Here is a 15,622-nt window from a genome sequence, read left to right on the forward strand (position 1 = left end):
ATCCCCGTATGTTATACAAGAGGGTGAGGCTCTGAGAGGAGAAGTGGTGGGCAACTGCCACTGGAGATTTTGGTTGGAAGGTCTAGAAAGGAGGCAATTGGAGCCAGGAGCTAAATAGATGGGGACAGCGAAGGGTAGACCAATCAGAAGAGGGTATGCTGGAAAATTCTCTTGGAAATTCAAGAGAGCTAAGGCCTAGGGACTGGTCAGCTATTGTGGCTACTTCTGTGAGAGAAAGGAGGAGGCAGGGCATGGAGTGTGGCGTGGTTTGGAATTGCTTCCTGCTGAGCTTGGCCAAGCTTAGAGCTTGGGCGAAATTTTGTCCCCCCCCAAATTTGTATGTTCAAGTCCTAACTCCCAATACCTCAGAATGTGACTGTATTTGGAGAAAGGGTCTTTAAAGAGGTGATTAAGTTAAAATGAGGTCATTGGAGTGGGCCCTAATCCTATATGCCAGGTGTCCTTATAAGAGATGCTGACACAGACATGCGCAGAGGGAAGACCATGTGAAGACACAGAGAGAAGACGACCATCGACAAGCCAAGCAAAGAGGCCACGGAAGAAACTAACCCTACTGACACCTCCATCTCGGACTTCCAGCCTCCAGAGCTGTGAGAAAATAAATTTCTGTTGTTTATGCCACCCAGTCAGTTGTTCTTTGTTATGGCAGCACTAGAAAGCCAGCACCAGGGAAATGAAGTCTGCGTTCTTGCCCATGTTTCTCTGCAGGGCATGTGCCGTGAAGCGGTTGCATGAACTCACTGGGCAGTGGGGAAATGGCTTGAGGCTTGATACCCTGGCCTGTCGGATGCCCTGGAGCCCAGAGCCCCACAGGCCTCTCGTGGCGACTGGGGCGCCAAGGGCAACCATGAGCACCGTGACTTGCCACCATCTGGCCTCTCCTCTGTGCCACCCTGTGCTGGCCCACGGGGGTTCTAGAGACATACAGGTCATGGCCCCCAGCCCAGGTGAGCTCAGCCTGGAGGGAGACAGAGAAGTCTTGTGTTTCCTGGATCCTAAGACAACATCGATTACAAAACAGTTTATTGATTTGATAACAGCAATTCAGGAGCAAGAAATACTCTTACATTAATCAGAAGCATGGATTGTAAGAACCATCCTGGTTTCAGTGAAGTAAAAATGGGACCATCTGCTTGTCCTTGAGTCAAGCAAGTGGAGCGGATCACTGGTCAGAGCACCGGCGGTGTGTGCTGGGACAGGGAGCGTGCTGGCGAGAGTGTGGTTGGTTCTGCCTCGGGAGGGAGGTCAGAGCCCTAGAGAGGGGACATCTGAGGAAGAGTATGCCACACTAGCAAGGTAAGAAGGGCATTCTCAGCAGAGGGAGCAGCATGGCAAAGGAACAGGGTGGATACATATCTGCAATAGCAAGAGACAATGGAGGGGAAAAAATGGAAGTGAGGCTGCACAGACAGACAAGTGCAGACCGTGAAGGGTCTGGAATGCCATGCCGGAAGTCCTCCCCTTCCTCTGGAGCAGAGGGTGGGAAATGAGGCTACAGGCCAAGAGAGAGCCCCAGCCCCACTCAGGACAGGGCCCCCCCAGCAGATCGGCCGTCACAGTTCCATCTCCTTCAGCCGCTCTGGGCTGGGGAGCACAGATGCTTGGTAACCAAGGGACGGTCTACATAAAGCCACTTGTGAGTTGTCCTGGAAGGTACACTGAAGGATGGAGAGGGAGGGAGGGAAGGGGCAAGTCTTTGCCTCTCTCTGGGCCTTACCTTCCTCAGAATCTGTAGTGGACAGCTGTGCGGGCTCACGTGCTGGCTGCGTGAGTCCTCAGCCGGGCTCCATCACTTATGCTTTGTGTGCTTTGGTCCAATGACCTATCCTCTGGGCCTGTTTTCTCCTATGTAGTGGAATAATAATAATACCCACCTTTTAAAGTTGCCATGAGGATTAAATGAGATAATGCCTGTAACACGCTTTTAACAGTGTCTCACACGTGTGAAACACTCAAAATCAGCTATTGTAAAGATGATGATGATGACGATGATGATGGTGGTGTTGGAGTAGCTTAGTGGATTTTAAACCTTAAATTATGGAACCTTTCTTCCACTGTATTTGGAGCTTCGATGTGTAAGAAAGGTCACAGTGAGCTCTTCTGGTTGAAGCGGGAAGAGACCCTGAGCCCTGGGCCTCAGCATCCACCTTCCCCAGGGCAGTCTCCACCCACCTGGGCACGTCTGTGGAACCCTCTGGCTCCAGCCAGCCCAGGTGGAAAGCAATTGTCCCAGGGCATCTCTGAGTTCCCTCTCAGCTGCTCCCTTCAGTCCAATTCTTCCTTCCGAAGCCTGAGTGTACATCTGGAAAAGGTGCCCTGGACAGCTCAAAATCCATTTTCCAAAGCATCTACTGAGCCCGGCCCGGGGGACAGCCTGGTAAAGGCAAATCAAAGTGGACGTGGAGAGGTGAGGGGGTTATTTGAGCCACAATCCTGACTGCAAAGACCCACAGATAATCAAATGCCACCTCCACGTTTTTTTAAGTCAGTAAACGTTTAGTTAAGGAATTGTACATGTTGTGATTCATTCCACTGCCCATCAGAGTCACCTTCGTTCCTCCAAAGCTTGAGTCAAGACTGCTCATCAAGAGAGGCCTTTTGGAAGACCCCGTGCTTAATCCACAGTTGTCCTGTCAGTCAGCCTTGTCACAATTTTCTCAGTTGAGCCTCTTTTATGTCCACTTGAATAAGGACATACTGATGACGTACTACAAGATGTCTCCCCCCTAGAGTCTTTTCAGATAATTCACTTTAGGGCTGTAGAAGTTGAATTGCAGAAAATACATTGCTTTTTTGGCTTATGACCTAAAACGTATTATTCCTTAATACATTTCTATATTGTGCTTGTCTTACATCCAATTTTCGCTCATGACCTTGGCAAAAAGTGTTACAGAGCTCACCGTCACCACTGCCATGCATTTACTGTGGTGGGAGCATCACCTGTGTCTCTGTTTAGCGCCATTAGCAATTTCTGGACACCGCGATCAATGGCGCCCATTCTCATGGAGAAGGAGGCTTCACCTCTACATTTCTTAAGACAAGTTGCACAGAAGTGACCATCTCCACCAGTCACAGTCCAGGGTAGTTTCTCATCCCTTTGCCTCTGCACAGTCGGCACCGCCATCGCCCGGTGGGCGCACTGTGGCTGTCTCTTCCCATGAAGGGCCTCTGGTCCCTAGCACAGGGACTGCGTTTAGCAGGTGCCCGATGAATTGGTATTGGATCAGTCAAGTGGAATTGAATATGGACAGCTCTATGTGCCCACTCCAAGCTGGGGTCAACGACGAGCCAGAGACTCCTAGCTCCTGGCCACACAGAGGCTATCGTCGGGGAGGGAAGATAACGAGAACCGAGGTGATACAGCTCGTGACTGACGGTTGGAAGATAAACTTCCAAAGCCCACAAAGGGCAGGGGTTTGCCTTCAGGATCTGCTGGGGCTGGGCATCGGGAGGACCCTGGACAACTCTGTCTTGAGTCCTGAGATGGAAGGGCTCCTTGCTTCCTGGGACCCCAGAACCCGCGGGCTCTGCCTGGCTTTTGCAGCATAAACAGAAGGCTGGCCCTTCTTGTGCGGTTTTAACTGCACAAACAGTTTAGACACTGGTCTTCCGGCTCCCACGGCAGACTCCAATTTGGAGGCCACAGTGAGCAAAGGCTGGGGGAACAAGCCCGGTCCCCAGCCTCTCCTCAGGGGCTGCCTCTGCTTTTCCTTGTGTCTGCATCTGCCTCTGGTCACTATAGCACTCTGGCAGCTGCTTTGGCCTCCCTGGGTTTGTCATTGCTCTCCAAGCTCTGCTACCCCTTGACAATCAGGTTCCCTCTGCCTGGAATGCCCTTTCCTGCACCACTACCCCATGCATACCTATGGACCTCCTACTTGTTCTTCAAAGAATCCCAAATGTCGCCTCTTCCAGGAAGCCTTCCTAAATCTCTTCAGTTGGAATTTTTTACTCCTCCTTCTCCTGCCCTCCCATAGAACTTATACAGCATTTATGGTATTCTGCTTGGGTTTGAGTTATAGCTCTTACTTACCTTATTGCCCTTCCCTCTTACTTACCCTCAATGACGCAAAGATTTTTATCTTACTGGTCTTCGTACTTGCATGTATGTGAGAAGACCGTGGATTTGAGCTTCAGTTCCTAGGTCTTTCTGGATATGTGAACTTAGACAAGTTATCTGCTATGTCAGAGTCTTAGTATTTCAGTCTGTAAAATGGGGGTAAAAAAAACTTTTCTCGCAAGCTTATCGTGAGCATTGAATAAGATGATTTGTATGAAGTAATAATGGAAATGAGATAATAATAATGAGAGCTAATGTTGATTAAGTGGCCACTTAGGCACGGATCTAAACTCTTAACAAGCTCATTTAAAATATTTTTTTAATTTTTAAATAATTATAGATTTGCAGGAAGTTGCAAAACACTACAGAGAGATCCCTTGTGCCTTTCACCCAGTTCTCTCCAATGGTTCCATCTTCCGTAATTACACAACAGTATCAAAACCAGGAAACTGACATTGGAATGAGGATGCGTGAGGATAGTTCTGTGTCCACTTGTGTAGATTTGTGTAACGACCACAATCAAGACACAGACCTAGTGTCTCTCCGCAAAGATCTTCCTTATGCCACGCCTTACGGTAACACCCACCCTTCTCCTTCTACCATCCTTAACTCTTGGCAACCATTAGTATATCTTCCATTTGCATCATTTCATCATTTCAACAATGTTGTCTAAATAGAATGACACAGCATATGACCTTTCAGGATTGGCTCTTTCTCACTCAGCATGATCCATCCACGTTGTGCATATCAATAGTTCATTCCTTTGATGTTGCTGAGTAATAGACCGTGGCGTGGATGTATCACAGTTTAACCATCGAAGGACATCTGGGCTGTTTCCAGTTCTGGGCTATTACAAAGAAAGCTGCTAAAACATTCACATATGATTGTGTGGGAACATAAGTCTTCATTTCTCTGGGATAAATGCTCCAGAGTGCAATTGTTTGGCTGATGTGGTAAGTGTATGTTTGGGTTTTTAAGAAAGAGTCAGCTGTTTCCCAGAGTGGCTGTGCCATTTACAGTCCCACCAGCGATGTGTGAGTGATTCGGTTGCTCCACATCTTCACCAGCATTTGGTGTTATTTCAGCCGTTCTAATAGGTGTGTGGTGACATCTCATCATGGTCTTCTTCTGTATTTCCCTAATAGCCAGTATTGTGGGATATCTTTTCACGTGCTTGCTTGCCATCTGTATAGCCTCTTTGGTAAAGTGGCTCTTCATATCATTTGTGCATTTTCTCATTGGATTGTTTGGCTTTTGAATGTGGAGTTTTGAGAGTATATGAGTCCTTTGTCAGATATGTGGTTTGCACAATTAGCTCATTTAATCCTCAGAACAACCCATGAAGCAGATACTGAGATTATTCCATTTACTAATGAGGAAGTGGAGGCACTGAGAGGTTAGCGCTGTGCCTGGCACACGGCAGATGGGCAGTGAATAACCACGGTGAACTTTCTACAGATGGAGCTCGGACCACAGGCACGTACAGCTCATGGTGCTTTGGTGGGAATGGCGGGGCTGCTGGAGACAAGGATGGGCAGGTGAACGTTGAAGCCAGCAGTGAGTGGAGGGACTCAGTATCCGGTCAGCGGCCCCATTTAACAGGCTGAGAAGCTGAGGCACGAGCGCTAGAACAGACTTCTCTCCGTCTGGAAGTCCCAGTAAGCCTGCTAAAATTGCCTTCTTTTCACCCGCATCTGACCTCTCTCCCATACCGCAGGTTTGCTGAACAGCCGGCCAGGCTCCTCTGCGCGGATTTTTCTTTGAGGGAAGGGGTTTCGCCCATGCCTGCCCTTCGCAGGGTGCTGGGAGGCAGCCTGGGAAGCACGGAGCCAAGAGTCGGAATGCTGGATGCTGGTCCCAGCCTGGCAGCGAATAGCATGGGAATTGAGTGCTTTAGTTTCCTGAATGGTCCATCTCCGCCTCTGTCAAATGGGAGTAACGGTGGTAGCTAACTGGCAGGATGCTTGTGTGGATTCGGCGGAGTGCAGAGGGTGACCACAGGGCTTGGGTACCACACATAGGTTCAGAATGGGGTCCCCTCCTTCTACTTACGTAACTGTGAGCAGGGTGCTTAGCTCTCCTAGGCCTGTTTCCTTATCTGGAAAATGGGGACCATCACAGTTCCTCTTATAGGGTTGGAGTGAAGATTAAATGAGATGATGCGTATAAAGCATTTGCACAGATCCCATCTCAAGATGAACATGACTCACAAACTAACACTTGTGGAGCACTTCCTTCGTGCCAGAATCTGCTTAAGTTGAGTTCATCCACAATAAGATTAGGCATCAAGACAAGGATATAGGTACAAGAGGTTTATTGGTGGGGGGGATCCCAGGAAGCGGAGAGAGAAAGGGGTAGGGAGATGGGGAAGGTCGTGGCTTCTGTGGGCGAGTGGGGCTCAGTCCCGCTGGGCGCCCTCTGAGAGAGGGTGGGGACGTGCCTCGGAATCCTTGCCTGTGGGGTGAGGAGGCTGTGGGGTTTATCCAGCATCTTCTCCCAGTCCTCAGAGGCTGAAGGTCACTCCGGAGGCATAAATTCTACCAGACTTTTACCTGCCCCGTGCTTAGACTAAGCTTATTCCCATGGCTTGAGATCACCTTTGAGACAGACAGACTCAGGATGCCGTTGGTGGATATAGGGAACCTGAACTGTCTCCAAGGGAACAGAGGTGAGAGCTGGCAGCCTTTGCCACGCTGCTGTAAGCACTGAAATTACTAACTCACTCAATCCCCACAGCAACTCTATGAAATGGGCACGGTTTCTATCCCCCTTACAGCCCCACTCTCAAACTCTCACATACGCACATTAAAGAAATGAAACTTCCGCAAGACGATGCTTATCCTTGCTCTGTGCAGTGCGCTCCGAAATTTTCTTTCTTTTTTATCATGTTATTTTTAAAATGCTATTCGTCACCCACTAAACTGTTTTCATAACCCAGCAATGGGCTGCAATCCACAGCTTTGGAAAAGATGGTGCCCTAATATTCTGTTTAATAGGACAATGTTGAGGACGGTGATGATGTCATAGGCCTGGCATTGGGCCTGGTACCCAGAAGGTACCCAGAGAACATTGGTTTCCTTGCTTGCCCTTCTTGGCAAACAAGAGCCCATGAGCAGCTGCCTCCCAGGTTGCAGACAGAGCCCTGGGCTGGCCCCAACACGTCTCCTACTCTGACCCAGACCTGCTCCGGTGGGCTCTGCTCAGCCTCCTCCTTAGGGATGGGCACCATCTTGGATTGTGACCTTCAAGTCACCAGCTCCCCAGAAGCCAGCCCCTCCTTGGGAGGCAAGGTTATGCCCTGTCCCCACGACGCTGTCACTTCCTTCCCCCGAGTCTTTCTGAGTGAGGATTGTTCCCCTAATCAGGATGGAGACGCAGCTCATTACAAGCTGGTGAGGCAACGGCGCTGTGCTGCAGGCCCGAGACAGGCTGTCTGGGAGCTTGGCCAGCCTCCCGCTGCCCCGGACACCAGGGCAGTAGCTTCAGAATGGAGCCAGCCTGCTGGGTTTGTTTGCCCCCTTCCCAAGGGGACACAGGCAGACAGACACTCTGCTGAGACTCCCGCTGTTGCACAAACTCTGCCATGCTCAGACGATGAGTTCCATCCAACGCTCAGTACTGCTTCCGAGGGCATCTAAACAGCATCTCTAATAATAACTGGCCTTTACTGAGTGTTTACTGTGCACCCGGCCCTGTGCTGAAGGCTTGACATGCAACGTGCTGTGTAGTCTTTATAGCAGACCTGCTACACAGGCCTGATTGTCCCCACTCTAGATGCAGAAACTGAGGCATCGAAGGTTTGGGTAACTTGACAAGCTCACCTGGCAGCTAGAAAGTGGCCGTAGCCAGCTGTCCCCACGGATCCCACACCTGTCTCACTTTGTCATGTTGACTGCAAGAACGTGACCCAGGCGCCCCCTTCCTTCTGGGTTCCGACCCCGGCTTCACTCTGTGCAGCGGCCAGGTGAGTGCCCACAAGTGACTTCACCTCTCTGAGCCAAGCGGCCTCATCTATAACGGGGTTCCTCATGGCACCTCCTTCCTAAGGCTGTTAGGAGGAGTAAACGAAATAATGTTTATAAATGCGTCTCCCAGAGTTCCTGATGCCTTAGAGGTGCTCAATAAATCTACTTATAAAAGAGTCGATTCAGCTTTTCCCCCACCGACTTGACAGTACCCTGCAGCCATTTCCCACGGGCTTGATGTCCCCATCCTGAGGGGGACGGCCGTCGATCTAGAAACCTCCACAGGCTCCTGGGCTTCTCCCTGGTGCCTTGTCTCGCCCCCTGCCCGGCCACACCGGCTTCCCCCAGCGGGAATCTCTGGGGACTAACGTCTCTCGGAGGGCTGTGCAGAAGCCGTTTACGTCCTCCAACAGCAGACCCTCCTGCTAGGACGAGGGTGGCGGGCGGCGGTGGCCGCGGAGCCCCGTGTGGACAGCCTCGTTAGCTGTGGTTTAATTACTGCCTGCAGTTTAGGTTTTTAATAATGCTGAGTCCCAATTAGCTGCTTGTTACTTCAGAAATAATTACTGATAGCAGCCCTTTGTCTTTGTTTTAATTCCAGCTTCGTTCCCAAGCTCCAGGAGTCTAGATGAAAAGTTGGGGTTCTGGGGTGCATGAGGAAGGTTGGCACAGAACCGTGGGTCTAGCTGGGGTGCGTGTGTCTGTCTGAGATGAGTGGAGGCGTGACAACGGCCATTTCTCACCCCTGAAGACACCTCTGCAGAGACAAGCCCGGGGCCCTTATCTCTAGTGAAGGATGGAGACGGGCGGGGTTCTGCCATCAGGGGCAAGTGGGTGTGAGACCTGCCACCCGCGCACAGACCGACCACAGAGCAGCTGGCTCCCCGTTGTGAACTGTGCCTGGGACACGCCCCTCTGCTGCCCCAGGGGGCCAGGCCTCTGTCACTGACCACGGCACTGACCACGGCAGCGACAGGCACAACCAGATGGCAGAGCTGCTATGCGGTGTGAGGAGGGGGTGCCGTCTCCCCTGTGAGGACAGAGCCCCCCTCTCCACCACACTTCTGATCTGCAGTCTAACAGGGTCTTTCTACCACACCCAAGAGAGCTTGGGGACGTCAGACGGACCTCAGAGTTCTCCCTGCGCTGTGGCCCACAAAGCGAGTGGCGTCTGCGCTCCGACGGAGCTGCGCACAGGTAAGGTCATCCACGACTTTGTTCCGGGCACCGCAGTCTCCTCCTTCAGGGGATTCTTTGGCCTGACTTGCTTTCAGGCTGCTTTGCCTTTTTAACTTTTATTCTATTGCACCTGGGAGAGTATCGTAGTGGCGAGGAGCTGTTGTCTGTTGAAGCCACGTTGTGATTACAGCTGACAGGTGTTGGGGACTTATTCTAGGCCAGACGCTTTTCCAGGGGCTTCAGGTGTATTTGCTCATTCACTTATCACAGACAACTCTCTGGAGTAAGTACGATTATTATCATCAGGCCTGATTTGCAGATGAGGAAACTGAGGGACATAGAAAGATTCAGTGATAGGTCCAAGGTCACCTAGCCTCTAAGGGGCAGAGCTGGGGGGTTCCTTCCCAGGCAGCTTGGCCCCACAGCCAAGCTTTGACTCTTCGGTAATCCTGCCTCTTATTGGAGGAACTTGAACCATTGGCAACTGGGTCAGCTCTGAATAACATATTCTTTCATGGCCAGGTTTTTTGTTTTCTTTTTTTCAAATCTTGTGTGATTTTTTTCATTCCGACTGTGTTCTCACCCTCCAGGGTGGCTCCAGCCAGATGCCCTCTGTTCTCAGTCTTTCTGCAGCTTCAGTGATGAATGAAATGTGCAGGGAAACTTTGGGACCCGGCCCAGGGGCTGTGACCCAGCCCACCCTCGTTCGGAGGTGACAAAGCCCTCTTCCCCATCATGCTGGCCAGCTCTCAGCCCTATTCAAGAGCCAGTCCGTCTTCTCCCCTGACCAACTCGTCAAGGGAAGATGAGCCAGTAATTTGCTTTTTTCCACCATGTTCTTTGGTCTCTTTCCCCCTGAGAATGCTTTCCAATGAAATTGCAAAGTGTTTGGCTGGAGGAACCTGCTGAAAATTCATGGTTCTTTGTGTTTTCTGTCTTGCCTCCTGTTCATTTATTCTGTCGGCCCAAACCACGATGCTGGCGGATTGTTGATAATCTGGGCTCTTCTGTGTTTGGAAGTTCATTTGGAAAATCGTGTCCACAAGGCAGAAATGCTCCGCTTCATCCCGGACACAAAGGGGCCCTTTGAAGGTGCAAAAGGTTTGGGATTAAGTAACCAAACAAGCGTGGCCTTTGAAGAGAGGCGTGCGGGAGGCTGGGGAGAAAAAGAAAACTGCCTCGTAAAGCTGGACCTCGGTGTACTTGGACAAGGGAGCTTCTTCGAGTTTGTTCTATGCTCAGGTCCCAGAGTTTGAAGGGATGCCCCTGTCGTCTACTCCAGAGGTGTGGGGGCTCTTGCCAAAACCCTTTGATGGCCAATCTTTTTGAAGCGTCAGGTGAAACGTGGGCTCGGGGGCTATCCTAGCTGAGAACCAGCATGAGGGAGACCTGGCCCATGTTCCCTGTTCTTGGGACCTTCCCTTCTGTTGGAGGGCTTGTGGAGGTCCCCCTCTCTCCAGCTCTTCCTCTGGCAGTATCTGTGCAGAACAGTCTCAAGCCTTGACCGGCAAGATCTCTTCTTTTCCTCTCTCTCCAAACTGACTTGCATCCCTGCCTTAGTGTGGGTCGTCCAAAGCAGACCCCGAGGGAGGACCGTGATGACACTCAATTATGTGGGAAGCAATTCCAGGAAGCATTAGGAGGGAGTGGGGAGTGAGACAGAGAAAGGAGAGAGCTGTTGTGGGAAGCTGGGGCTCGGTCCTGTTGGGGACCCTCTGAAGGGCTGTGTGGGGCACGCCTCAGAACTGTTCCACTGATGGGGTGTTTATCCACCAACCCCCATCCTCCTTGGCTGAGGGGTGCTCCTGGGATGTGAGCAGCCCAGCACTTCTGGACCTGCCCTGTTTGCTGGTCAAATGTCTCTCTCAGAGAGAGAATGCCCCCAGGCAGAGGGCCACTGTCACTGTGTTGGGTGACCTCTAGGCCAGGCCAATGGCAATGCCTGGTATCTGTCAACAGCATCTGCTAAAGCAAACAAATGCTCTAACGTTGTGAGCATCAGACAGTAGAATAACAATGGCCAGTTTACCTCTAACCTCTAACCAGTCATGTACATGTGCGTTAATCTTATTGGTTCCCCAAAACCTTGGCGCCGGGGCTGCTGTCATTATCTACCAGTTTAGCGTTACAGCTGAGAACGAGCTTCTGGAGCCAGAATAACTGGGTTCCCATCCCGTCTCTTCTCCTGAGCAGTTGTGTGACTCAGCCAGGTTACTTAGCCTCTTTGAGCCTCGGTTTCTGTACCTGCAAAATGGGAGTAACAATAGTACCTATTTGATAGCTCGTTTTGAGAGTCAAATAGTCGCTCCATATAAACGCGCTTACGACAGTGCCTGGAGTACATGGGGGTTCCATAAACACGGCCGCCGTTGTCATTCTGCAGACGAGAAAGCCGAAGCTCAGGGAGGCTGTCACGAGCCGAAGGTCGTGTAGCCCCCCAGCGGTGGATGCAAGATCTCAGCTCGGGCTTTCCGCAGCAATAGTCACCATTTTTCCACTATACCACGTGACTGTGTAATCACTAATACGTGAGGAAGCACTTTACAAACTGTAAAGTGCTCCTCAAATGCTTTGGTCATGTATAGCACATAACCTGTCCTGGTCCTTGTAATGGCAGACGCAAGTCTTGTTCTCTTAAGAGCTCCAGTCTGGTTTCTGAATTCTGCTCTCTGTCGTTGCTGTATAGCTGGCACTGGGCACCGTACCTTGTCGGACGTCAGCTCGGTGGATGAGTTACCAAAGGCCCAGGACGGGCCCCACTGACACCTCCCACCTGGAACTTCCGCTCAGGTCAGGCCCTGTCTCTACCATGGGCCCAAGTGCTGCCTGTCTGTCCTCTGCACTCAGAAGTCCTCCCTGCCCCCACTGCCCTCTGCCAACTCCAGTGAGCACTGTCACCTGCACCACGGCCTCTACAGTTTCTCCTTTCCCTCCCACCTCAGCCCTCCCTGGCCGCCCCGGGCTCAGAGCTGCCCTCTACTTGCTCCCACCCCCGTCCCGGCGAGTGCTGCACGCATCACATGCTTCTTGTATGTTGCTGCCATGGTGTGGGTGAGAGCGGGCTCCCACCCTGGCAGGAAGGTCCTCGCGGGCAGAGCTGAGTGGTGTTCCTTCCTTTATTCATCTGTTTATCCACTACACCAGACACTGCACGCCATTGGGTAGTTAACTGGGAAATCAGGACACACAGAACAAGATGGGTCCATGTCTGGAGGACCTCATTCTAGGGGAGACTGGCATGCAAACATGGCTGACAGTGATGATGACTCTGGTGGGGACATGCAGCCAAGGGCACCTGGAAACTGGAGCCCTGTCTCCCCACGTGGTGGAGTCAGGGAAGGCTTTCATAGAAGTGACACTGGAGCTCAGCTGCCAGCTTAGTGTTGATTGGGTTGCAAGGAAAAGCAGGCTTCTCAAGGAAAAGTCCAGTCAAGGAAAAATGGGAGGGGCTGGAGATTGGAGGAATGCAAGGGGATCTTGGGAGCAAAGAGCAGGACCTTCCCCGTGGGAGCAGGAGAGTCCTCAGGCCCTGGTCTCCTTTGTTGTCAGTGTTGCCCACCTCCTCTCCCTACGCTTCCTTCCCCACAATACCCCATGGCCCAGCTCTGAGACTAGATGACCTCCCCCACCAATGCCCGTGACCTCTGGTACAGCTCCACTACCTGTGACCCCGCTAATGCCCCATGACCTCTGGTACAGCTCCACTACCTGTGACCCCACCAATGCCCCTGACCTCTGGTACAGCTCCAATACCTGTGACCCCGCCAATGCCCCATGACCTCTGGTACAGCTCCAATACCTGTGACCCTGCCAATGCCCCATGACCTCTGGTACAGCTCCACTACCTGTGACCCCACCAATGCCCCTGACCTCTGGTACAGCTCCAATACCTGTGACGCTCTGAGGGCCCAGCCTGGGCCAGGTGTTCCTCCTGGTCCAGCCAGCTTTGGCCAGGGAAGCAGGGCCACCTGCTACACAAAGGCCCCCTCTACCGGCAGCAGGGCTGGGAAGGGAGGGCTGCATGTCTACAACAGTTTGGGAGGGGAGTCTGTTAGTTTCCTGTGGCTCCCATGACAAATTACCACAACCTTGGTGGCTTAAATCAACAGAAATATATTCTCTCATAGTTCTGGTGCCCCTCCAAGGCTTGGGGGAGGGGGGGGCAGGGGGCGTCTGTTCCTCGCCTCTTCCCGCTTCTGGAGGCTCAGGCATTCCTTGGCTTGTGGCTGCACCACTCGGTCTTCACAGGCCTTCTCCTCTGTGTCTTCTTCCTTCTCTTATGAGGACCCTTGTCATGGGATTTAGGACTCACCCTAATCCACGATGATATTATCTTGAGATCTGTAACTTAATTACATCTGCAAAGACCCTTCTTCCAAATAAAGTCCACGTTCACAGGTTCTGGATGGACGTGCCATCCTGGAGGCACCACTCAACCCCCTACAAGGAGCATCTGACAGGTGGAGAAGGGAAGGGAGGGCGCACTGAGCTGAAGGAAGAGCATGAGCAGAAGAGCGTTGCTCAGGAACAATGACAGAGTACCACTCCATGAGCACAGGGTTTGCTGATGGCAGCAGAGGGCCTGAGGGTAGGTGGGCCCAGACTACAAGGGCCTTCTCTGCTGAACAGTAGCTTTGTCCTGTGGGCAGCGAGGGGGCTGCTGGTGGTTCTTGACAAGCGAGGGGACGTCATAAAATGTGCGTTGTAGGCAGATCGTCCTGCTACAGCGCGGAGCAGTAGGAAAGGGAGATGGGAACGGAGGGAGGGAGACAGTCATCAAATAAATAGTTATAAAGCACCTACTACATGCCGGGCATGTTTCTAGAGACTAGGAGTACAGCAATGGAGTAAAGGGACTAAGACGCTACATGTTAGGGCTCACATCTAAAGGGAGGAGAGAAAAAAGAGTAAAGAAACAAAGATTGATCATATTAACTGGCAATAAGGGCTAAAAAGGAAAATAAAGCAGCAAAAGGTGCATAGCAAGTGATGGAAGGTTTGTATACAGGTGGTTCATGAAAGGCCTCTCTAACGAGGTGACATCTGAGCAAAGTCTGAAGAAGTGAAGGAGGGAGCCACGAGATTTCTGAGGGAACGGTGTTCCAGGTGGAGGGAATGGCAAGTCCAAAGGCCCTGAGGCAGGAGCCTTCTTGGCACGTTCAAGGAACAGCAAAGAAGAGAGCGTGGCTGGGGGCCAGTGAGCAAGGGAAGAGAAGTAGATGAGATAGCATCAGAGAGGAATTGGGGCCAGACCACATAGGACCCTGTAGGCCCGGGCAAACCTTGGTGCTTACCTTGAGTGAGATGAGGAGTCTTTGAAGGGTTTCAAGCAGAGAAACATAATCCGACGTAAGTGTTTTAAAAGGACTCCTCTGGAGGCTGTGTGAGGGAGAGTAAAAGACGGCTACTGGCACAGTCGGGATGCAGGAAGCCACGGGAGTGAGGTGTCAGTGGTGGGGTGGGGAGAAGTGACTGGATTCTGAATATATTTTAAATGTAGAGTTGATGAAATGTGCAAATGGATTGCCTGCGGAGTTTAACAGAGAAAGAGGAGTCACAAACGTCTCCAGGTTTGGGGCCTGAGCCGCTGGAAGAATGGGGTTGGCATGCACTGAGTTGGGTCAGCGTGCAGGAGCTGGTGTGGGGTGGGTGGGGTCTGAACACCTCACACGCACGCATTGAAGGTCGAGGCAGGCAGCCGGTGAGGTGGGCCCTGGGATGGCCTATTCCCAGGCGAGGAGCCCCAGGTCCTGAGAGGTCCGTGAACTTACCCGAGGCCTCCAGGTGGCAAGCTGCAAAGCTGGGACTGAGCACAGACACGTTGCTGCCGGCTGCATGGAGCTGCCGCTGGATTTTGAGAGTTCCAGGGGAGGGGCGGGACACGGGCTATGTATTTAGGGAAAAAGCCCCAGAGTAGATGCTGGCATGGCCCCACGCGGCCTTCCCCAGCCCTCAAACCCATCTAGATCTTCCCGCCTTCGGGAGGAACCCGTAGCCTCTGGCCCAGCCCCTCACAGGCCTTCTCCAGGGAAGGGAAGGAGCACTTCTCCACGCTGATGGGGAGTGTATTTACCATTTCCTCTCGCTCTGTTTGTGAAATGCCGGCCTTGTTTTTATCTACTTAAAAAAATACACCACGGGAAAAAAATGACTCGGTGGAAATGTTTAAGTTTCCGGGCCCCAAACCATTTCTAAATATTATTTTTAAAAAAGAAAAAATCATGAAGAGCAGCCTCGGCTCTGTAGCTGAGCAGGCTCGTGACAGACGGAGCATGAGGACGGGAGGGGGCGCCCCGCCCAGGGAGCCTGCCTGGCAGCGTCCGCTGCCACCACCGCCTCCTCTGCGGCATTTGTTTGCCTGGAAAGGATTCATCTTGGGGGCTGCTTTTTACTAAGG

At 51.9% G+C, this 15,622-nt stretch overlaps 1 protein-coding gene and 1 non-coding gene across 4 annotated transcripts in view; one reads left to right on the top strand and one right to left on the bottom strand.

Moving 5' to 3' along the window:
- NAV2 (neuron navigator 2) overlaps positions 1-15,622 on the top strand; it is a 706,640-nt gene that overhangs the window by 224,348 nt on the left and 466,670 nt on the right. The gene's annotated exons all lie outside the window — the stretch shown is intronic.
- On the bottom strand, positions 2,904-3,038 carry LOC139084385 (small nucleolar RNA SNORA1). The gene has a single exon (XR_011541728.1). It is a non-coding gene; the product is annotated as a small nucleolar RNA SNORA1 (small nucleolar RNA).

This window comes from Equus przewalskii, chromosome 6, assembly GCF_037783145.1.
Source record: "Equus przewalskii isolate Varuska chromosome 6, EquPr2, whole genome shotgun sequence".
In the NCBI taxonomy this organism is placed as follows: domain Eukaryota; kingdom Metazoa; phylum Chordata; class Mammalia; order Perissodactyla; family Equidae; genus Equus; species Equus przewalskii.